General features: G+C 32.0%; 1 pseudogene; it reads left to right on the plus strand.

Moving 5' to 3' along the window:
• Positions 1–25936, plus strand: LOC149154701 (uncharacterized; annotated as a pseudogene).

The following is a 25936-nucleotide window of genomic DNA, read 5'->3' on the forward strand; positions in this document are numbered from 1 at the left end:
ATGCATGAAATTGTTGTCACTAAAAGAACTCTTGCAACTATTGAAGTGGTAAGGCAGGATGGAAAGAGCTTATGAAGGGTTTCTTCCACTGTGAGTGCATTGATAAGAATTATTAATTTGTTACTTTAGCTATTAAAACCATTCGAGAATGTGATATTTATATTTGATATACTCAAACTAGAAATGAAATGAATTCACCAGTATTTACAAGTGCATTACATGTATACAACTAATTCAAGCTAGACTCTATGGATTTCCATTTTCATAACTACATGTTAATTGATTGCCAGTTGTATACTTTGTCTTTGTCACTGAAAAGTTCTAGGAAATTCTTTATTTGTAAGCATGCATTATCGCTAAGGGCGATAAGAATTATGATTCATAATTGAATATGAAATTCAACCCATTCTCCCTTTTGTAAATTTATTTCTGTGAAATTTTTAACAATGTTTTATACCTTGCAATATCGTTAACTAATTTTATTTGTCTTTAATTACATGTTTTTGGAAACATTGCTTTTGTTGCAATAGTACAACCACTTGGTCACTTTGCAAACTCACATCTTGCATAAAATTATCCTCCCATATGCGTTGGGGATTTTTTGGAGCTATAACTTGCAGCCATAAATTTGAAGGGGAGGCAAGATGATGTCTTAAATCTAGAAAATGGGAACTGTGAGCAACAAACAGTGGGGATAATATTATACCAAAAGTGTTGATGGTTCTTTGGAACTAGAAGAAACCCATAATAGTTGCAATAAATAATCATGTACATGAGTTCAACTTACAGTCAATAACTGTAAACATCAATATGGTCTCATCTAAAGGGTGCCAATATGTAGTGTTGGTAGACATCAATATGGTCTCATCTAAAGGGTGCCAATATGTAGCCTTGGTAGTTTCACTGGTGAAAACTTTCTAGTTAAAAAATGTATAATTCCTATAACTAACAAAACTAGATTAGAGTGTCGCCATCTCATTCAGGATATAAGTTTGATCTCAAAGATATCTCAGTTAAATACATTTTTAAAAGTTGAAAAATGTATAATGCTTATAACTAGCATTTCATTTACTCAAATTGAAACAAAAAACTAGAAAACTAGAGTGTCGCCATGTCATTCAGAATGTGAGTTTGATCTCAAACATATCTCAATTAAATATTTTTTTTAAAGATGATGATTTTGATGAAACTTAAATTCTTAAAAATCTAAATTAGGTATTTTTCAACATCAATATGACTTTGTAACTAATCTAATAATATAAAAAAAATCAAGGGTAGAAAATATGCAAATTGAGGAAACCATATATTGTAAAAAAACACCTTCTTGAAGTTATCTAGTTTCTCAAAATATGTTTCCTTAATGTTCAAAAACCTATCATTAACCTCCGCTCGGCCCCTCGAGTCTTTGACCACCAATGCCCCTGTTTGTTTGAGAGACTTCACCAATTCATCGCATAAACTCTTCAAATACATACCATACTTGAGTTCACCATTTGGGTGACAGATAGGCTCAATTGGTTCACGTTTGGAGTTAGAGCCACATCTAGATCTGCTCATGAATTCCAAGTATGGCTCCAAATCAATCATAGGGACCTCCATTTCTCGCTTTCTCAAACACCCAAAAATATTTAGTGGCTTTTGACCTTCCCTTAAAACAACCCTAGTCCTTGGTGCATTGTTGTATGAGAACAAAGTTTACATACCTCTGATTCTTATTCCTTGTGGTCATTGTTGAGACCTTTGTTGTGACAACACTCTGGTTTTATTGAAACCTATTTCCTAGAACTGTTGGAGCTGACATGCTTCAACAATATCTGGGTTTATAAAAAGGGAAGTGGTGGGAATTGTTCCAATAGTCCTTCCATTGAGCTCTACATCATGAGTGACTTTGATTGCAAGGATTGGAGTGGTTCATGAGGTGCGAAGGTGTTGTGGTAAAAACACAACCCCCCATTATTAATGTGTTCACTTCAAATAATGGGGACCCTTTCTATAAAAATTTGGCTAAACACCTTTTTGACTTTTATTTAGTTGATTGTCCTATGCTTTTGTTAATTTTTTATTTTCTTTGGATTCTTGTTTTGATTGCTTTGTTAGAATCGATTTTTTATAAGCTTCCCATTGACACTTGTTTTGCCTCATTTGGTCAACTGGTTTGAAAATGGCACTCCTTTGAAAATCTGATTATTTATGTAGCCTAGGTTAAAAATGCATAAAATGTACAATATTGCATTTTATAAATAAATTAGTTCAATAATGCATCCATTTTAAATATTAACTCCTAGTTAGTTTTTACTAACATTTTTTTGTTTTTTACTTATACAGCCAAATCATGAAGCAACTGGATTTTAGTAATTTACTCCAATAAATTACTAATTTCGGAAAATCATAATTTCAAAATGGCTATAATATATTTCTTTTTTATTTTCAAATTAGCTGTAGTTTAATTTTCATTTTTTAAAAAGTGGTTGTAGTTTATAAAATAAACCTCATAAAATAAAACCAAATTAAATAAAAAATTGATCTTTAATATTAAATCTTAAATTAAGTATTATTTAAAATATAATTAATTTAATTAAATTAAAATTTAATATATAAAAAATATATACAAAAAATTATTTCGCAATCGGAGGATCGCATCGGGACATTTTAATAAACACATCTCTTAAATCCCCGATACCCCTCCCAACGCCAATTGCGAAAAGGCATGTCCCATGGCAAGTTAATTGATTTAATATTGAAATATATTTTTTTTCATTGCCCGATCAAATCGGAACTATTGCATATAACAAAGTTTGAAAACCCCGACATTTGAATATCCCCGATACCAATTTCCTCGTATCCCCAATTACCGATTCTCGAAAAAGACTCAAACAAATTAACCTAAGTTTTATCGCTCCTTTAGTTTTTGAGTTTTACACTGATTCATATGAATGAGTTAAAAGGAAAGGGAGTGATGGGTAGTATTAATATAATATTATAAATAATATTTAAATATTAAAATTAATATTTTTAATTAATTTAATTAATATATAAAATGTAAATTAAATTAATTATTAATTAGATTAATTTGTTAATTATATTAGTTAGTTAGATTAATAAATAGTTCATTAATTAATTAGTTTAGTTCATAATTAACAATTAAATTAGAATTAATTATTATATAATTAGAATTCTAATTTAGGATTTAATTTTTAATTAAAATTTTCATTTTTAGCCCAGCAACAGAATTTCCAGATTCATGTCAGATTTGATCCATCAACTTTGGAGACTCATAGATTGAGTTATACTTGGCCAAATGAGGCCCAGGATGGCTCATTGGAAAGATAAAATCAAGGAGAATATTTCTGAAGAGGTTTCACTAATAGGCTTAGTCATTTATTGGGTCAAAAATCAAATAGAAGATCAAGCTCCGAATTTTGAAAAAAAAAATCAATTTTCTGAGTTTTATTTTCATTTGTCCAAGCCTATTCTAATTGCAGATTCACTCGTAATGATATTCTTGGCCAATTAAATCATCCTAGGCCTCAATAGAGAGCTTATATTTTATTTTCAATTATTTAGTTAAATAGAATTTGATTGGATTTTATTTAAATGTCAACAATGCCATTTTGATTTTATTGTTGCATTTTAATTTATTTTGATTTCTTCTTACAGGAAAATAGTAGAAGAGATATGGAGAAAATTATTTCAATCAATGAGAATGCTCCAACAATTAAATATTGGAATTTTAAACAAATAAAATTGTATTTGGCAGATTCCTCTTCAACAAACTCTCCTCTTCAAAATTCCTTTGCAAATAGTATAAATAATAGATTGCAAAATTTAATTGGGGCTGCTCTCCTCTGCAATTCTAGACTTCTAAAAGCACTATTGTAATAGGAATTTAGAGTTGTAGGAGAGGAGAGAAAATATCAGATCTGGGGATTATTGAGGATTTTTCCTTCGTATCTTGAATTATGTATGAGGGGCAGAGTTTGCACTATTGTGGCTTTGGTTTTGAAGGCAGAAGTTCAAGAAATGTAAAGGATTGTTGGAGACCAAGATCAGAGAAATGGATGCAATAAATTGGTATTTTTAATATTACTATTTCAAATATCAGTTTCATTTTTATGGTAACAGGAATGTCTCATTTTATTCATGTTTGTGCACTATTGTCAATATGGGTAATTTGTCTCAATGTTGTTATTATGTATCTCTGCTCTTATGAATTAATTTCTGATTTTTTAGTAACTATTTACTCATAAATATGTCTTATAAAACTGATTTATCGAATAGTAATGTGTTGTGAACTATTTCCACATATTATTGTTTAATTATTGGATTGACTGATCTGATAATCAATATCATCTTTGTGAACTACTTCCTGAGTGTCGTTGGTTTATTATTTCAGTTAATAGGTCTCAATAGGATGTGTTTTGATATCCATAATATCAATTAATTGAACTACTTCATTAACTTGATATTTATTATAAACAAGACATATTTAAATCCCAATACTTTAATTATCTTGCTCTTAGTTGGGTTAGATCTATATCTGCCTAATTAAGATAGGATTTAGATTAGTTTCTTTTGCTTGCATCATAGAATAAGCTTGCATTTAGAGTAATTTCTACATTCTTTTAAGTCTTCTCCTCAAAGAGGCAAAACTTTAGTTGTGGCTTGGCTGAACCCAAATCAACTTAAGGGTCATTCTCTTGCCTGATCAGTAAGAAGAAGTGATCTGATATCCCTAACTATTGGTAGTGAAAGATACATCATAAACCAATAGCTATAGGGAGAAGGTAACTGGACCTAGTTAAACCAGTCGGAGCCACCACACCAAACGGAAAAGGAGCTGCTTTAAAGTCCGGACCGGGTGGTTATCCCCCATTATTGCTGCAGCGATTTTCAAGGCATCAACATTTTTGGCGCTAGAAGGAGGGCCTGAGATTTTTTGTCTATTAGAGTCTTTTCAATTTTAATATTTTATTTATTGTGATGGCTCCTCTTAAACTTCCAATTTGGAGTTGTATCCATGGACGTGCATCTTCTAATACTCCACCCGAAGTGGTAAGACTCTTGTCTCAGGTAAAGTTTAATGGTCAGAGAAATTCTTCTGCTTTTAATCATGTCTTTCAATTTATTCAAAATGTTTCAAATTATGATTTTCAAGGAATTGATGAAGGCATCTTATGCAGAATCTTTACTCTCACATTTGTGGCAAAAGCCAGAAACTGGTGTAAAACTCTTCCAGTTGCCTCAATTCGCAGCTGGGATCAATTTGTTACAATTTTCATTTGTAAATTTGACGGCTATGATTATGAACAGGTATGTGATGAAATTGAATATCTACGAAGGTTTGAAAATGAGTCTGTTAATGATTTTAATATTCGATTTCACTTGAATTGTTTAAGATTTAAAGTTGAAGATAAACCTATGGAAGAAGAATCATTAGATTGGTTTGAATATATTTGTTCTCTTCCAACCATTCCCAATCCATATGAAATTAATTCAAGCTTTGTTCCATCCCCTTCCAATATAAATGAGAATCCCAATTTGGATGTGCAAATAAATTGTGATGAAGTGGTTTCACAAAGCTTAGAAGATATTTCTAATCAAATGAAAGAAGACAACAGCAGCAATTTTGAAGAAAGAGCCGCCTTAAAATCTGAAAGCTACTCTACAGTGAATTCAGAAAATCAGATCGCAAATCAGCAAGTGCAAGCAACAATAAAAGTAAATAATAACACGCAAACTATTGTGAAAATTTCTGAATTTTTCCATAATGAGCAAATGCCGAAATCAGAACAGCAAAGCAACCTTCTTCAAGAAAGCATGAGTACACAAAGGAATGATTTAGAATCTGATATTTACAATGAGCATAATGCACAAGAGTTCTCAAACAGAGACAGTTTTAAATGCATTGTTTCAGGTTCACATTTTTCCCTTTATCCTGATATTTTTAATGTTGGTAATTTTTCTCCCCTTGGTATTAATAATATTTCAGAAAATACAGAGGCTGAGCTAAATGAATTACCATTAATTTTTTATCAAGATAGAAAAGCAATTAACGATCATCCTTTTGCCATTAATGAACATGAAATTCTTGTTCCTCCTTGTTTGAATGTATTGGATGAGATAGAAGGGAATTCTAGAGAATATTGTAAAGTCAATTATGATAATTACTTTGATATTGAGGATGTTGATTTCTATTCATCTCAAGAGAATCCTCATGAGAAAATTCAAATAACATCTGTGAATGAGGAACATTTCAATTTAGAAATTATTCCAACCTATCCTCATTTTAAAGTAGAAAATTATCTTCATGATTTCACCATTCAATAAAACATTCCAATTTATGATTCATATCATGATCAAGCTCTCATTCCTAATCATAATCATAATTTGTTTTCTAATTCACAAGTTGGAATTCAAAATTACTCAAATTCCATAATTCTGACCAATTCTTGTGAAAAGGAAATTATTTCAAAACAATCCCAATTGTGCTGTAACATTAGTTGTACAAATAATGATTTCAGTTTATTTTTGTTTCCTCACTTATCTTGTATAAAATCAGATTTATTTTCTGATTTTATTTTTCAATTTTTTCACACTTTCTGTTGGCATATTGAAAACTTTATTATCAAACACTCAATTGATGAATTGCCTTATTGGGAAATTGAAGTTTCATATTATAACCATGAACATCAAGAGCTGTTAACATGTCAATGTCAATTGATGTTCATTACTTATCAAAAGCTTTTATCTTCTCAAAGGCAATATCAACAAGAGAATGAATTTTTAGAAATCTGCCAGCAATCCAATTTAATTAATAATTTTCCATTTCATTTGAAATATTTCTATCCATTTTTCATTAATTCATTTAGAAAATATTTGGAAATTTTTCCCTCAAAGAAGATTGTTAATAATTTAACATTTGTATATAACACTAACGATTTTTTCCAGGCCTTTGAATTTAAAACCTCATCTTCACAATCTGGTCTGTTATCTCTTCCTTTGAACATTTCCCAATCCTTAATAGAAATCCATCCAGATTTCTATGATCCAATTGGTATTCAATTGGAAAGGAAATTTCATGAGAAGGAGATTTTAAACAAGTTACTAACAATAACTGTACATTTTGATTTCATATTTAATTTTCTTAGTTCAATAAGATTTCTATTTTTATTACTAACATTTGAACTGTACATATATGCGGGAATAAAAATGAGAGAATGGTTACACTAGAAATATGACTATACCTAGTCATTTTCATGTATATGGTTAGAATAGGAGTAGAATTAGTTTAGTTTGTTTGTTTTATGTAGTTAATTTATTTTTAATAGTTTTGTAGATTAAAAAAATAAAACAAAGCAATCAGCCATTTTCATACATGTTCAGTAAAAACATCTTCTCCTTATCAGAAAGTTTTAATTATTGTTTTCCTTTTTTTTATTTCTTACAACAATACCTCTACTCTGCCTATTTCGAATAATCTCTTGATTAATTCAATTAATGTTGCACTTGGCATCGATTGCCTCAAAGCCACTTTTCTTTATTTCGAGATTTCCTTCTAAAATTTTCTTTTGAAATTTATATGGTAAGGATTTGAGGATATAAAAACTTCATGATCCCATTATCCCATGAAATGTATGACTGTCTATGATAAGCTTAATTCTAATTCAATCATTATTAGTCAGTCTAACCTTTCACAATAATCATATGAAGTTTATATTATCTTCCTCGGAATTTGCTAAAAGTTGACCTTAAAGATGTCCATTTTGCTAAGTGCACACATTCAAATCTGTTTTGATATTTTTCCACAATTAGTGGCTTAATCTCATTCTAATATTTAGTTTATTATCTGATGCTGCAAAACGCATCATTTTTATTTATTGAAGGCATTATTGAACAGTCACTATAACAATACAGATTTTTCTCAAGATTAATTCGGAATGAGCAGAGGTAATAAATTGTTGTTTCACTTCAAAAGGGAAGCATAGTTTCATATTTATTTCTGGTAAATTTTATATTCCCTGGACATGAATAAACAGATTTTATTTAGGCTGATTGCACACTTAGATTTAGAATAAATGATGAGATGATTTTGAACAAAGTCAAAATTTTGATAAATCGAAGGAAGAATTTGAAGATTCATAAGGTAAAATTTACAGACAAATTCCTTTCAGGTACGCATTTACAAGTTTATTCTCATCCATTATTAGTTCATCTTTTCCTTAGTTTATTTTTTATTTGTGTTCTGTTTTATTTGCAGGTTTTTATTTCTTTTCAAAACATAAAGTAAGCAGTAAACCCATTTCAAATTTGCAACAGGTTCAGGGAAATTTTATTTGTTATTCATTAGAATTTGAACATTCTTTAACTTTGCTTTTATTCACTTAGAAAACCCAATTGAAATTTCAAGGAATATCATAAGACCATTCGCATCATAAGATTTCATCGGAAGTAGTTCTTAGCATTTCTTTTGATAACAAATTGTTCATAAAAGACCTCCGATGTATTATCTTACTCATATGCCATATCGCTTTTCGCATATTGGAGCTTTGCAGTTGAAGTATACTTCCATTATTGTGAATCGCCAATAATCGACTTTACCGATATTGCGATGAACACATAATTCCAGCCCCGATATAAAATTCAAATCAAATTCATAAAAAATATCGCGTCTGTTTAATCGCAGTAATGGTAAGAGCATAACTTTAAAAGGGCCGATGTCTCGGATCCAATATGTTATTAAAATCCCATCATAAAAAGTTATCGGGTCCGCTATTCATCGCATATCAGCATCGCAAGAAATATTATCTTACATCGGATGCTTAAGTTTTCCAATCGCCGATTAGTTATGATATCCATCGCATCGCCCATATTGCGATCGCTTCATCACATTTTTATGGCCATATCACTATTCCAAATTTGCAATGCGCAATGTGCAATATGCAAAATACAAATCGCGAGATGCGATGTGCGATATAAGAATTGCAGCATGACTGTCCCCGATTCGCAATATAATGGCTCTTTAATAGTGTGATCACTACATCTCATCGCACATATTTTCTTCGCGTGTTCTCATATCTGCAATCTGATATTTCAACCACCGATGCGATAGCTTCCAATGCATGCCTTTGAGCCATTAACATTTAATCGATATATGGCATAGCAACAAAGTTGAAGTCTTTCAAATTAAACGTGAAGCATGGTGAAGAAACATGTTATGTGAATCATCCAATACGACGATGTGTAATTTTAAAAGCGAGCTTGGGTAACCACTATGGGAAAAAGCAATTGATGACAAATTTGCAGCATACAAAAATTATTTCAATTTCTCATACATTTTAGTTTTAAATATATAATTCCATAATTAAAAATGGAATTCAAAACCTCTCTATCTTCATATTTAAATTTTATTATCTTGGATTTGGTCTTGATTCTGGACAATTTATAAAATCATGAAGTTTAAATGAAACCTATAATATTTTGAGAAACATTTGTTACTGCAAATTCTCATTCTCATTTCTGATGCATTTCTTTTAATTTCAATTCCCTTGAGCACTAAGCATTCCATTTTACATTTTACTGCTTGCTTTAGTGTAAATAAAATAAATAATGATTTTGGGTTATAGGATTTTGGTTAGTTTGACTTCTTCATGTTTTTAATGATAATTAAAATAAGAAGTCAGCTAATTTGGAGAAACTGATACATTTCAGGTAAGATCAAAAGCAATTATCCAATGGTAAGAATCATGTACCCACTTTCATTAATTTCCATTTCGTTGCTTTAGTTTCAGTTTTGTTTTTTCTGATATAAATCTGTTTTGCAGCTCTTCATAAAAAACTTCCGACCTTCTGCCGGATCATATTTTCGAAGTCCTATACTCTTCTCCTGACTTAATTTCAAGAAACAGCAATAGTCTTCATCGAAATAGCTACACCAAGGAATTTTTGAACCTTTAGTTTGTTTCTTTGAGCATTCCTGTTATTAAAAAATGATCAAGACGATGCTTTGAAACAAGAAGATTGATATCAGACAGAAAATTTTCAATGTGGCTAAATTTTATCGTCACTGCTATCCAAAAAGCCGAAAACACTTACAACCCTCCAAGGTATGATTTTTCTAAATCTCAACATAAGAAGGAATGATTACATGCTTATTTTCTTTTTCTTCATATTGTTGAAGAGATTGGTATAAACATTCTTGTTGGAGTTTATCTTTTGAAACTTGGATTTTCCTTCATTTTTGAAATTTCTTAATTTTAATTTTGTTTGTTGATTTCTTTTCTCACTTTAGCATAAGAATTATTTTCTTTTGGTTTTCAGTTTTGATTTTGGTGATTGTGCCATAATTTATATGGAAGGTCTACTTGTTATCTAACAATGGTCAGCATACATAGAAAAAAATAGTTAATAGTCACCTATTAGCTTTTTCTTAAATCTCTTGGTAAAGTTTAATTTTCTTATTATAAAGGTAGACATACTTAAGGAAGAGATTACCAATCAAGAGAAATTGGCAAAGTATCATAAAATCTGAAAAATTTCTTTTTCATCAAAATGTAATCATCTTGAGATTTCAAAATTTCATTCAGATCTTTCAAAGTTCTATTATTAGTCAAGAAAATTTATTTTTAACCAAGTAAAGACACTTTACAGCAAAGCACTTTTAACTCTGAAATTGTCATTCTTAACTCTTAAGGAGTCAATGATTCTCCTTGTCCCAGAAAGTCTTATTTTTCTAGAATGTGATCTAGAAATATATTTAAACTTAAAAGATAAGAGGTCTCATCATGAGCCTGCTTACCATGATCATAGGGGAAAAATAGGCTGACATTATCAACACTGCTAAACAAACTAGGGTAATGACTTATGATTGCCAACAATTATAAAACAAGGGGTCTCATCACGAGCTAGCTTGTTCAATCCAATTTTAACCAGTGAATGGCATTGTCAACTATCTGGCCACCAAACCAGGACAATGGCTTTTAAGATTTATAACAAAAATAAAAATAATAAATAATAAACATATATATATATATATGGATTTATCTCTAGGTCAATAATTCTTAAATAGATGGGATTCTGAATCATTGATGATTAAAAGGTAACCTTGTCGAGACTATAGATGTTTGCTGGCAGCAGTGGCTCTACCTGTGACAAAGGAGTATATTTTAAAAGCTAAGCTGTAAAGTGACCCCTGCTTTATCGCTATAACTAATTAAGGATTGATGAGTTTTGAAATATTTTAATTCATGAGAAATTTTGAGAAAAATTACAGTTAGATGATTCTTGTTTATTCAGATTAATGAACCTAATCAAGCATTTCAAGCATAATTTTCTCTTCTTTAATTATTTTTACTTTAATTTTAGGAAAATCTCATTTATATCAAACAGAGATAACTGGTTCTTCTCCCGTGTGTCGCCATTGTTGTGGTAAAAACACAACCCCCCATTATTGATGTGTTCACTTCAAATAATGGGGACTCTTTCTATAAAAATTTCGCTAAACACCTTTTTGGCTTTTATTTAGTTGATTGCACTATGTTTTTGTTAATTTATTATTTTCTTTGGATTCTTGTTTTGATTGCTTTGTTAGAATCGATTTTTTATAAGCTTCCCATTGACGCTTGTTTTGCCTCATTTGGTCAACTGGTTTGAAAATGGCACTCCTTTGAAAATCTGATTATTTATGTAGCCTCGGTTAAAAATGCATAAAATGTACAATATTGCATTTTGTAAATAAATTAGTTCAATAATGCATCCATTTTAAATATTAACCCCTAATTAGTTCTTACTAACATTTTTTCGTTTTTTACTTATACAGCCAAATCATGAAGAAATTGGATTTTAGTAATTTACTCCAATAAATTACTAATCTCGGAAAATCATAATTTCAAAGTGGCTGTAATTTATTTTTTTTATTTTCAAATTAGCTGTAGTTTAATTTTCATTTTTTTAAAAACGGTTGTAGTTTATAAAATAAACCTCATAAAATAAAACCAAAATAAAAAATTGATCTTTAATATTAAATCTTAAATTAATTAAATGAATTATTATTTAAAATATAATTAATTTAATTAAATTAAAATTTAATATATAAAAAATTATTTCGCAATCGGAGGATCGCATCGAGGCTTTTTAATAAACACATCTCTTAAATCCCCGATACCCCTCCCAACGCCGATTGCGAAAAGGTATGTCACATGGCAAGTTAATTGGTTTAATATTAAAATATATTTTTTTTCATTGCCCGATCAGATCGGAGCTATTGCATATAACAAAGTTTGAAAACCCCGACATTTCAATATCCCCGATGCCAATTGCCTCGTATCCCCGATTGCCGATTCTCAAAAAAGACTCAAACAAATTAACCTAAGTTTTATCGCTCCTTTAGTTTTTGAGTTTTAAACTCATTCGTATGAATGAGTTAAAAGGAAATGGAGTGATGGGTAGTATTAATATAATATTATAAATAATATTTAAATATTAAAATTAATATTTTTAATTAATTTAATTAATATATAAAATGTAAATTAAATCAATTATTAATTAGATTAATTGGTTAATTATATTAGTTAGTTAGATTAATAAATAGTTTATTAATTAATTGGTTTAGTTCATAATTAACGATTAAATTAGAATTAATTATTATATAATTAGAATTCTAATTTAAGATTTAATTTTTAATTAAAATTTTCAATTTTAGCCCAGCAACAGAATTCCCAGATTCATGCCAAATTTGATCCATCAACTTTGGAGGCTCATAGATTGAGTTATACTTGGCCAAATGAGGCCCAGGACGGCTCATTGGAAAGATAAAATCAAGGAGAATATTTTTGAGGAGGTTTCACTAACAGATTTGATCATTTATTGAGTCAAAAATCAAGTAGAAGATCAAGCTTCGAATTTTGAAAACAAAATCAATTTTCTGAGTTTTATTTTCATTTGTCCAAGCCTCTTCTAATTGCAGATTCACTCGTAATGATATTCTTGGCCAATTAAATCATCACAGGCATCAATAGAGAGCTTATATTTTTTTTTCAATTATTTAGTTAAATAGAATTTGATTGGATTTGATTTAAATGTCAGCAATGTCATTTTGATTTTATTGTTGCATTTTAATTTATTTGATTTCTTCTTGCAGGAAAACAGTAGAAGAGATATGGAGAAAATGATTTCAATCAATGAGAATGCTCCAACAATTAAATATTGGAATTTTGAACAAATAAAATTGTATTTGGCAGATTCCTCTTCAACAAACTCTCCTCTCCAAAATTCCTTTGCAAATAGTATAAATAATAGATTGCAGAATGTAATTGGGGCTACTCTCCTCTACAATTCTAGACTTGTAAAAGCACTACTGTAATAGGAATTTAGAGTTGTAGGAGAGAAGAGAGAAAATCTCAGATCTAGGGATTATTGAGGATTTTTCCTTTGTATCTTGAATTATGTATGAGGGGCAGAGTTTGCACTATTGTGGCTCTAGTTTTGAAGGCAGAAGTTCAAGAAATGTAAAGGACTGTTGGAGACCAAGATCAGAGAAATGGATGCAATAAATTGGTATTTTTAATACTACTGTTTCAAATATCAGTTTCATTTTTATGGTAACAGGAATGTCTCATTTTATTCATGTTTGTGCACTATTGTCAATATGGGTAATTTGTCTCAATGTTGTTATTATGTATCTCTGCTCTTATGAATTAATTTCTGATTTCTGAGTAACTATTTACTCAGAAATCTGTCTTATAAAACTGATTTATCGAATGGTAATGTGTTGTGAACTATTTCCACATATTATTGTTTAATTATTGGACTGACTAAACTGATAATCAATATCATCTTTGTGACCTACTTCCTAAGTGTCGTTGGTTTATTATTTCAGTTAATAGGTCTCAATAGGATGTGTTTTGATATCCATAATATCAGTTAATTGAACTATTTCATTAACTTGATATTCATTATAAACAAGACATATTTAAATCCCAATACTTTAATTATCTTGCTCTTAGTTGGGTTAGATCTATATCTGCCTAATTAAGATAGGATTTAGATTAGTTTCTTTTGCTTGCATCATAGAATAAGCTTGCATTTAGAGTAATTTCTACATTCTTTTAAGTCCTCTCCTCAAAGAGGCAAAACTTTAGTTGTGACTTGGTTGAACCCAAATCAGCTTAAGGGTCATTCTCTTGCCTGATCAGTAAGAAGAAGTGATCTGATATCCCTAACTATTGGTAGTGAAAGATACATCATAAACCAATAGCTATAGGGAGAAGGTAACTGGACTTAGTTAAACCAGTCGGAGCCACCACACCAAACGGAAAAGGAGCTTCTTTAAGGTCCGGACCGAGTGGTTATCCCCCATTGTTGCTACAGCGATTTTCAAGGCATCAACAGAAGGTCAGAAAATTCGTTCCCTTTAGCATGGCATTGCGCTCCCCATAATGTGACATCAATATTACATCTTGACATTTCGCATAAAGTGAGAGTTTCCTTCCACATTTCCCTCCTATAACTGTTTCTTTGCACTTCTATATACAATTACGAATTTATATTACTAAACTAATTTATAAAATATAGACGTACAATTTTTTATTTTTTTTATTCCAATTTCATGTTTGTAGTTTGTATCTCTCTGCACAATTGCTCGTTTATATTACTAAACTAATTTATAAAATTATGGACATATATATTTTTTTTCTTTATTCCAATTTCATGTTTGTAGAATGAACTTTGTGTTTAGTGAACGGGCGTTAACCGGTAAGTAGTTTGTACCTCTGCACAATTGCTCATTTATATTACTAAACTAATTTATAAAATTTTGGACATATAATTTTTTTCCTTTATTCCACTTTCATGTTTGTAGAATGAACTTTGTCTTTTAGTGAACGAGCATTAACCGGTAAGTCAATTTGCACAAGTAGCTGTCTCTATTAAGCTTTTACATGGCTCCGGGTCCTTGGCTTTTGGAGGAGTAGCTAGTCTGTGCCGACTATTTAATATCGCATTTTGGTTGACGAGCAGAAGCAACGTGAATCTGGACCAACCGGTAAAGCTTTTGCATGGCTCTGGGTCCTTGGATTTTGGCAGAGCAGCGCGTCTGTACTGGATGGTGACTGCTTAAAATTAGATTTTGGTTGACCAGTAGAAACCACGTGAATCTGGACCAGCCGCTGATTTTGGTTGACCAGTAGAAACCACGTGAATCTAGACCAGCCCTTGATTTTGGTTGACCAGTAGAAACCACGTGAATCTAGCATTTAAAATGTGTGGGCCATTGGATGAATAAAAGAGTAGTTTAAGGAGGCCATATTTTCTCAAAAAGATTATATAGATTTTGATAAAATGTGATAGAAATTTTGGGAAATCTATATTTTATATATAGATTTTGATAAAATGTGATAGAAATTTTGGGAATTATGAATTACAAATGTCAAGTTTCAAGATTTTGAGTGCTCCAAGGGTTTTTTTTTGCTAGTGCTCAATCCATTTCCACGATCTAAATGTTAGAAATTAAATGGAAGTTTCTAAATCTTAATGTGACCCAACTAATTAAGTCATTCCATAATTAAAAGCATTAAAGCATTAAAGCATTGAATTGGTATATGATGGACGTACCAGATTAAGAGTTAAATGATATATATAAAGGATTGGGTCCTCTCTCTCCACACAAGAGTTGTATTCTTCTCCATCAAGAAACACATAAGGAAGTGAGGGCAAGAGGAGAGAAACCGAATTCTGAGAAGAAGACAGAAGACAGAAGACAGAAGACAGAACAGAAGACAGAAGACAGAAGATGGCAGCCATTAATTCTTCCGCTGTTAATAAAGGTATGTCATCTTAAACAAAGATCATATTAAGTTCTGAATGTGAAATATTTGGTGTTGATGATCTTTGGGCTGTTAAGTTAAGATTTTTACATTTGGTATCAGAGCCATGATCAATAACAGAATATTTCCTATGATCGTAATTGATCTGTTCTGTGCTTTACTCATGTGATTGAGCCTTCGGGAAATTGTGGGGTTTCATGAAATGATCTCGAAACAAATCCTGCGCATGCTTCACAACGCCCATCGTGGGTTAAGAGTGATTGCCCTTTGCTTATACTCTGGTTTCGAGATTAAATACCTCTTGCTGGATATATAATCATGCTTTGTTGGATTGTTTTCTCATCTGCGACATTCCCATTTGGCGTCACTAACAGAGTTCTGGGAATAATGGGTATTTTTAAGTGGGGATGAGTGTTGATCCGTGGAATCATTAGACTCGCACATAACGTTGCTGTGCGAAATCAGTGTTTTGAAGCATGGATCATAACACGACTCCGTTTCTCAGTAATTGGATCTCGAACCTAGATTATGAGTCCAATTTTTATAGGACTGTTTTATATGTGCGAAGCTTGTTAAACACACATTACAGGGTGATTTATTTATTTTATCCTATAAATTTAAAAGTGTGATATGACGCCCAATCAAATTAAAAATCCATCTGTTCACTATAAGACGAATGTAATTAAGGTTTCTTCTTGTATGTTCATTGTTAGTATCACGTGAGTATGGATGTCAATCATGATTTGACTTCGAATTTTTAATTTTGTTAATGTTACTCTGTTTAATTTTTCAATTTGGGTAAAATACGGATGGAATTTTACGGTAAAAATATCGATGGAAATCCAATCTGTTGGTTGAATGAACCGTTCATGTGAAAATCCAGACCTTCGTAGAGACAGTCAATATCAATCATAGTCTCTACCCTAAAGACAAATTTCTTTTTGCCCTTTCGCATTCTGAACGGAGCTTCCGAAGGGCTTTGGCGCTTGTGGTCTAGGCATTATCTGTTGTTTACATTGTTTAACTAGATATGCGTTCGTGTCATCGTACTCTTCCCATCATCGTGGTATTCGTAGGAGCTTGTTAATACCATCCCAAAGGCTATCTTCCTGCCGTGACTCCTGTGGAAGCATTTGAATTATTCGCTGGAGACTTTTATTTGCACGTAGGACATGCATACTTTTCGTTGCTTGTTCGGAATTTACATTCATATTCAAATGAGTATTATGCTGTAATGTTGCATTTAAAGACCACATCCCTATTCCCGAACAATTGCTTGTCTCATTTACATGCATGCGTGAACAATAATGTGAAGGGGTCCGTAGTAAAATGAAAATAAAATGTATGATCCTCGGAGACCACGTAACTATGGACAGAGATATTTGTTTTGAATTCCTTGTTACTATTCATATGGGCGTCTTCCCTTCAATCCAGATTGAAATTATTGACACATTTATTTTGATCATGAAGGATTAAATATTTGAAGAGTTTTGATGATGAAACGTTGACTTTACACGAAAGTGTATGCTTGCATTATAGTTTTGCAGTGTTTACAAATTAATGAAGGGAAAAATAATGTGACGCGTAGCAGGGACAAATATTTGAAAGTGTGCATTCTTTAATTGTCTGTGCATGCATGGTTTCAATGCCAAAAAGAATTAATGGTAAGCGTAAGTTTTTAGAAATGCATGATCTGAATATTTGAAGTATGAAATAAAGGGGTTTCAATTGGGTTAAGTTTCGTGCATCATTTACTGTTTTGGCTTTGCACGATTAAAGTTTATTGGTACAAAATAATCGTTTGAAATCTGGGCATAAAAGTAAATGCTCTATGACTGATTGTTTTGCATAAGGTATGTGTTATAAATTATTTATACACATGAGATTTATGATTTTGTTAATCACCAAAGTGGTCAAAATCAGAATGTTGTTTTGCATAAGGTATGTGTTTATGCACATGAGATTTATGATTTTGTTAATCACCAAAGTGGTCAAAATCAGAATAATCATTTAGTGCATAAGTGACATAATGATTATTGATAGAAATTGCCAGTTATAATAATACCAATTAAGAACTGGCGTCACTAATGATAGAACCTGAGAACTTACCCAAAGGAAAGTCTTGTTCTATAACTAGTTGACATGATGAGGTTTAATAGATATTTTGATTAAATAAATATTGATCATCCAAAGATGTCAGTTCTATTTAATTGAATATATTTATTACCTACTTATGTTTGGTATTTAATTATGTTAAGTATAAGATAGTATCTACCCAAAGGAGTGCTATATTATACTATTATGCCTACATCTGAATCGCGTTAGTTATGAGCTAACAGTTATTTCATTTTGCAGGAATTTCCATGAATACACATGCTTCATCTGTTACATTGTTCACTGGTGTTAATTTTTCTGAATGGAGTGAACAAGTCAATTTCCATTTAGGTGCTCAGGATCTTGACTTGGCACTCCTTGAGGATAAACCTGCTGCTCTTACAAGAGATAGTACTGAGGCAGAAAAATCACACCATAAAGCATGGGAACGCAGTAACAGATTGAGCCTTATGTTTATTAAGATGACTGTTGCTAACAACATCAAGTCAACAATTCCACAAACAGAAAGTGCTAAGGAATATATGCAGTCTGTGGAAGAGCGTTTTCGTTCAGCTGATAAGTCACTCGCTGGTACTCTTATGGCAGAACTCACGACCATGAAGTTTGATGGGTCGCGAACTATGCAAAAGCACATTATAGAGATGACTAATATTGCAGCAAGGTTAAACTCCCTGGGACTTACAGTAGAGGAAAGCTTTCTTGTCCAGTTCATCTTGAACTCGCTACCTTCTGAATATGGACCTTTTCAGATTAACTATAACACTATAAAGGATAAGTGGAATGTTAATGAATTGGCCAGTAGACTTGTTCAGGAAGAAGGACGTTTGAAAAATCAAGTGAATCACTCAGTAAGTTTTGTGAGTAATAAAGCTGGTAAAGAAAAGAAGGAACTAAAGGGTGTTCAATGTCGTGTCTGTAAAAAGAGACTTATCGTCTAATTCTAGAAAGTGGATATGTATTAAACTTATACAGTACCCTTTATGTACCTTCATTATCTAGAAACCTTATTTCCGCAAGTAAATTGGATATTTCTGGTTTTAGTTGTATGATTGGATCTGGTTGTTTTGATTTATATAAGAATACTGATAATGTTGGTTCTGGTATTCTAATTGATGGTTTATATAAATTGAAACTGAATGACACTTATGCAAATTCCTTGTTGAATGTAGTAAATAATGTTGGATGTAAACGTAGCAGGTTGAATGAAAATTCTGCTTTCTTGTGGCATAAACGACTAGGTCTATATCCAAAGAAAGAATGATGAGATTAGTAAGTAATGAAATTTTGTCAAATTTGGACTTTAGTGATCTAGAATTATGTGTGGATTGTATTAAAGGTAAACAAACCAAACATAATAAGAAAGGAGCCACTAGAAGCAGCCAGCTTCTTGAAATAATACACACTGATATTTGCGGACCTATGGACACTCCAGCCTTTAATGGAGAAAAGTATTTCATCACTTTCATTGACGATTTTTCCCGTTATGGTTATGTCTATTTGCTTCATGAAAAATCTCAATCTGTGAATGTCCTTGAGACGTTTGTAAAGGAAGTTGAGAGGCAATTAGATAAAAAGGTGAAAATCATATGGTCTGATAGAGGTGGTGAATATTATGATGAGTCAGGCCAGTGTCCAGGTCCATTTGCAAAATTCCTTGAAAGTCATGGAATATGTGCACAATACACAATTGTAGAAACTGATAATGCAAGATTCATTAAGAATGGTGAAGTCAGTGGGAGTACTAGAAAAGAAATAGTAGAAATAAAGGAAACAAGGGTAAATGTTACATTGCCTAGAATAGTTCCTTCATCTACTATTACTCCAAATGTTGTTCCAGCTGTTGTAGAACAGCATGATGATAATGAACAACATATAAATGAAGAAGTACTTCCTGAAGGAAATGACTTACATAATACTGATATGCATGAACCACAACAAGTAGCATTAAGAAGACCTCAAAGAAATCGTAGGTCAGCTATTTCTGATGATTATGTGGTTTATATGCAAGAATCAGATTATGATATTGGAATCAATAAGGATCCACAATTCATGCATTATGGTTGCAGAACTTTATTTCAGGACTTGCGGTTGTCGACACCATTAGCAAGCCGCTGAAAATTTATTGTGATAACTCTGCAGCAGTATTTTTCTCAAAGAACGACAAGTACTCTAAAGGTGCCAAACACATAGATCTGAAGTATCTTGTTGTGAAAGATGAGGTTCAGAAACAAAGAGTGTCAATCATGCACATCAGGACAGAACTTATGATTGCAGACCCTTTGACGAAAGGGTTACAACCAAGACAATTTAAGGAACATGTTCAAAGAATGGGTCTTGGTTGTATTAATAATAATTGATGTGTGACATTCTGAGCTCTTTTATGTGTTTCTGATATACAATCATGTGTTTCTTGTTTTAATGTAGTAGTACGTACTTTATGTAATTTTAAAACAAGAAAGAGTCTTATAAAGATATTATGTTTAATCATTATGATATAAGACATTATGTGGACCATTATGCTGTTTTATATAAATTATGAGTATGAATTGATGGATTGCTGGTATTGTAGTATATGGAAGGGAATGCATTGAATTAATAGTGCACAACTGCCATAACTCTCAGCAATTTATCATAGTATGATGTTCAACGCTTAATATTATGAATAGTCGGGTCAAGTGGGAGAATGTTAGAAATTAAATGGAAGTTTCTAAATCTTAATGTGACCCAACTAATTAAGTCATTCCATAATTAAAAGCATTAAAGCATGCATTAAAGCATTAAAGCGTTGAATTGGTATATGATGGATGTACCAGATTAAGAGTTAAATGATATATATAAAGGATTGGGTCCTCTCTCTCCACACAAGAGTTGTATTCTTCTCCATCAAGAAACACATAAGGAAGTGAGGGCAAGAGGAGAGAAACCGAATTCTGAGAAGAAGACAGAAGACAAAAGACAGAACAGAAGACAGAAGACAGAAGATGGTAGCCATTAATTCTTCCGCTGTTAATAAAGGTATGTCATCTTAAACAAAGATCATATTAAGTTCTGAATGTGAAATATTTGGTGTTGATGATCTTTGGGCTGTTAAGTTAAGATTTTTACACTAAATAAGTATTTAAACTATTCAAACACTCCTATGAGGAAATATTTGAAAAAAATCTGGTAGAAATTTTGGGAAATCTAGATTATAATTGGCAAATTTCAAGATTTTGAGTGCCCCCTTACAGTTTGGTTTTTGATGGTGCTGAATCCATGCTTGGTAGAAGGGTGGCCAAACAGATAGTCTAGGGATATGGATTCCCAAGGCTAAATAGGAGTAGGCAGAGGAGTTACAAACCTTGCTTCTTTATGGTTGGCTTGGCGATGGCGTAGACAGTGCATGATATAATATATTTCCTACAATATTTTCAGAGTTTTGGCCAATAAACATATTGTTTTAGTACAACTATAGTTTTCTCCACACCAAAGTGTCTTGCAACTCAACTATAGTGTGCCTCCAGGATCATCTTGGCACACTTGCCTGAAGGGACACAGAGGTGGCACAGGTAGCATAGCAATGCATCATGGAGGTGGAAATCAGGAACTTTCTTACCATTTATTAGCATCTGGTATGTGGAGGTGAACCGTGGATCATTTTTGTATAGCTTTGACCATCCATATATCTCGTGGCCACAAGAGTTGACAACAATAGTCTGTGCTACAACTGGGAGCCGATTGAGGCAGTCCACAACATGATTGGTTCTGCTCTTTTTGCATTTAATGTTCAAGTGGAATTGTTGCAGATATATAGACCCCTTCTGATAGTGATCGTTCTCCAACTTCCCTTACGTCTGTATAAACTGAAGAGGTCAGGGATCGGTGTGGATGACTGTCTCCTTCCCTAGAATGTAATGCTTCCATTACCGACAAGCCTGTAGAATGGAATATATCTCTTTATCATATGTGATTTACTTTTGAATTGTGTCGGAAAGTGTCTCAATATGATAGGCCATTGGATGCCCGTGCTAGGTGAGGACTACACCAATAACATAGTTGGAGGAGCCTGTCTCAATTTCAATGGCTACCAAAAGTATGGCAATATGAGTATCGGTATCTTAGTGTTTTATGGGTTGGTAGTTTCCTTAGCAACATCCTTATTTCGTTTACTGAGAATCTTAGTTGCAGAAGCAAGGGAAGTTACTAGTTTGCAGGAAAATTGAACAAAACTCATTTAGACTACTTTTATTGGCTTCTAACTTCTCTGAGTGCAGTCAACCTTTGCATTTGCACATTCTTAGCCAGTTGTTATAATTATAGAAATGCCAAAAACAATATTTACTATGAGAAAGAATCCTTTAGGGTGAGGGCACTTCTTCCTTCGAGAACCATATGTTGAGATATATGAAGATAATTGTAATCATCTTCTTCTTATACAGGGTAGTGTGCAATCACGCAAGCACATTGTATAGGTATGAGCAATATATGTTATATTTTGATTGATACGTTAAACATTATTAACTGGGATAAATAATTAATTGTTCTTAAATCCATAAGTGATCAATGGTGTGCATATATTAGAGCCCTACCTAGGATGATTAGTCAATCATATATATAAATTGTTGAATTTGTTGTGAAAGCAAGTGCCCTTCATAATATTTCCCTTCACAATATTTAGTAAAATTGATAATAATTCTCTTAAAAAACAAATGGGAATTGCAACTCCCCTTTTCAATTGTACGTTGAAAATGACAACCAACGGTCTCAATTTTTTTTATTTCACAGAACCTTTAATTCTTACTTAAACTCTTATATGACTTGGTTATAAAACTAATAAGATTTCTAAGTGCAAAAATTTGAAAAGTTATTGTAAATATATTTTCATGGGAGTGTTGCAATTAATGCCTATTTTCTAGGTTTAATTCATAATTGATATAATGTGTCATAAGAATGTGAGGATAGATACATGCATGTTAGGGAATAGTATATGTGTCATAAGGGAATTATATTTGTTTTTGTGTCTTATGAGAGTATTATCTTAGAATTAATGGTAGAAATAGAAGAGTATGAAATTAGACAAAAGGCATCATTGGAATACTCTGATAACACCATAAAATGTATTTGAAATGGTGGGTTCATTCTAGTAATATTCACTAATATCCAGAAGATCATCATAGGTTTTTCATTGTTGCAAAGAGAAAAATATATTCACAAAAGGTATTGCATACCAAACTTAATATTCACTATCAACCCACCCATCGCATTCCAATGTAAAATCCAACTCAAAATGGTCTAAAACCTCTATATATAAATATTTGCACCCTTAGGCAGGAAGGTTCACCCATGTCATTGGCTCCTTACTTGTGAAATCAATTTTATCCACTAGTAGTCTGGCTCATGCATCTCTAACAACCTACAGTCTCCCACGATGTTGTTCCTCAAAACTTTGCATCATGACCTGATATCCTAGCCCTAATTGTTGTGAATCTTGGTTCTCTTTATTCTTAACATTTGTCCTTATTCTAGCTAGCACAACCTAGATTTTGTTGTCAGTTGAGTTGATGCAACTGTGTCTCCAATGAGAACAAAGGGGTCAACACAAGTGTTGGGAAAATTGATATACCACACTGGTTAGTGTAATATCTTACTCTTAACGTATATGAGGACATACTCCTTAATATCTTTTGGTAGATGGAGCTTAAGGCAATGAATTTCTAATTCTAGAGTCATGATGCCAATGCTTCTTGCTTTGTAACCTAGGCGAACAAGAGCGCAGGTGAAATAAATATGAGAAAATTTTCCATATTTAAAAACTCATTCCACAGTTATGTAAGAGTCATGAATATATCAAATGATCATCTTGGCGCTTCTCTCATGTAATTTACATTAGCACTACAATGTGCTTCTTTATCTTATGTCAAATGCTTGATTTGATAAGCGCTTAATATTCTATGTTTGCTCATATATGTTGTATTTTGTTTGTAATGAATGTAGTTATAGCTAACATCTACAATGTTTATGAATTCCTTAATTGTTGCATTAGGCGAAAGAAATATTTTCATAGGTGGAAATCCTTAGATAACAAGTGCATATTATGTTGTGTGTATATAATCTCATTCTTCAATTGTAATAGTTGAGAGTCGAGACTGTAAATTATGATTACAATGTATGTTTGTAAATATTTTCAAATGTACCATAAATTGAGGTAGAATGGTGATGGGATTTGATACATCATAATTTATCTTTCCTTGAATATATGGGAGAGTAGGTAGGAGTGACACCAAAAGGAGTTGAATTGCCTAGAGATGTAGTAGACAAAGAGATCATGCAAATGAAAATGGAAGATGTACCAAATGCATATCGACCCATATTCCTGTTGGTGTTGATTCCAAATGGAGGTGCATGTGTAGAGCGGACCCTTGACCACTGGAGATGTGCTTTAAGGTCTAATACAGGATGCCATGTTTATTTTGGTGTTCAACCTTTGTTTCCTTGTTTTAGAAAATATTCCTAGGCTTTATTACTAAATCATATTCTCTTCATGATCTCCTATATTTTCCTTCATATCCAGAAGTTAAATTATGATCTTGTGGTGTTAGAAGGGTTCCCACAATAAGAAGATACTATGGATGGATGGGATTCTATAATGATATCAACTATCAAGGTGATCTAGATATATCATTTCTTATTTATTCTCATAGTACTTGTATTTTCTGTTAATTTAAAAAAAAAAATGTTACATTATTATTGGCCCCCTTTCCAGTATAAGGGTTGTGGAAGAGATGGCAGGTATTGGTTTTGGGCTTTAAAAAGATTCATTTATTTCACTGTTGCAATAGTTATTTAAATTCTTCTAGGACATATCCCAATTTAAGTTTTCAAGTTGCTAAATCTCTATTAATCTGCAATAATTTTGGGCATTATTACCACCAATTGTTTCCCTTTAATTTTGTCAATGATGATGGGAGGGACCTCACTTGCTCACTTCTACTGGGAGTGATCTTTTAAGGCATGGAAAATAAGGGACTTTATTTGTAGGTTATCATTATGACCTTAAATTTATGACTCTACATTTGGTTGAGAGATGGTCAAAAAGTTGAAGTTCGTGTCCTCATTGGTTCCCTGTTGATCCAAACTGGAAAACATGTATTAGGATTCAACATTTCACTATTTACAAATATATCAATTTGAGGCTTATTGAGAATCTGAATTACAAGGCTAACATATCGATTTTGTCTGCATTTTCTACAAAGTGGCTTGAGTGGCTTATAGAGGGGGTGATTTCCAAGCTGAAATGCATGAAATTGTTGTCACTAAAAGAACTCTTGCAACTATTGAAGTGGCAAGGCAAGATGGAAAGAGCTTATGAAGGGTTTCTTCCACTGTGAGTGCATTGATAAGAATTATTAATTTGTTACTTTAGCTATTAAAACCATTGGAGAATGTGATATTTATATTTGATATACTCAAACTAGAAATGAACTGAATTCACCAATCTTTACAAGTGCATTACATGTATACAACTAATTCAAGCTAGACTCTATGGATTTCCATTTTCATAACTACATGTGAATTGATTGCCAGTCGTATACTTTGTCTTTGTCACTACAAAGTTCCAGGAAATTCTTTATTTGTAAGCATGCATTATTGCTAAGGGCGATAAGAATTATGATTCACAATTGAATATGAAATTAAAACCATACTCCCTTTTGTAAATTTATTTCTGTGAAATTTTTAACAATGTTTTATACCTTGCAATATCGTTAACTAATTTTATTTGTCTTTAATTACATGTTTTTGGACACATTGCTTTTGATGCAATATTACAACCAATTGGCCACTTTTCAAACTCACATCTTGCATAAAATTATCCTCCCATATGTGTCGGGGATTTTTTGGAGCTATAACTTGCAGCCATAAATTTGAAGGAGAGGCAAGATGGTGTCTTAAATCTAGAAAATGGGAACTGTGAGCAACAGTGGGATAATATTATACCAAAAGTGTTGATGGTTCTTTGGAACTAG

Source organism: Pinus tabuliformis, chromosome 9, assembly GCF_031772625.1.
Source record: "Pinus tabuliformis cultivar Carrire ecotype Pingquan chromosome 9, CPIR1, whole genome shotgun sequence".
Lineage (NCBI taxonomy): Eukaryota > Viridiplantae > Streptophyta > Pinopsida > Pinales > Pinaceae > Pinus > Pinus tabuliformis.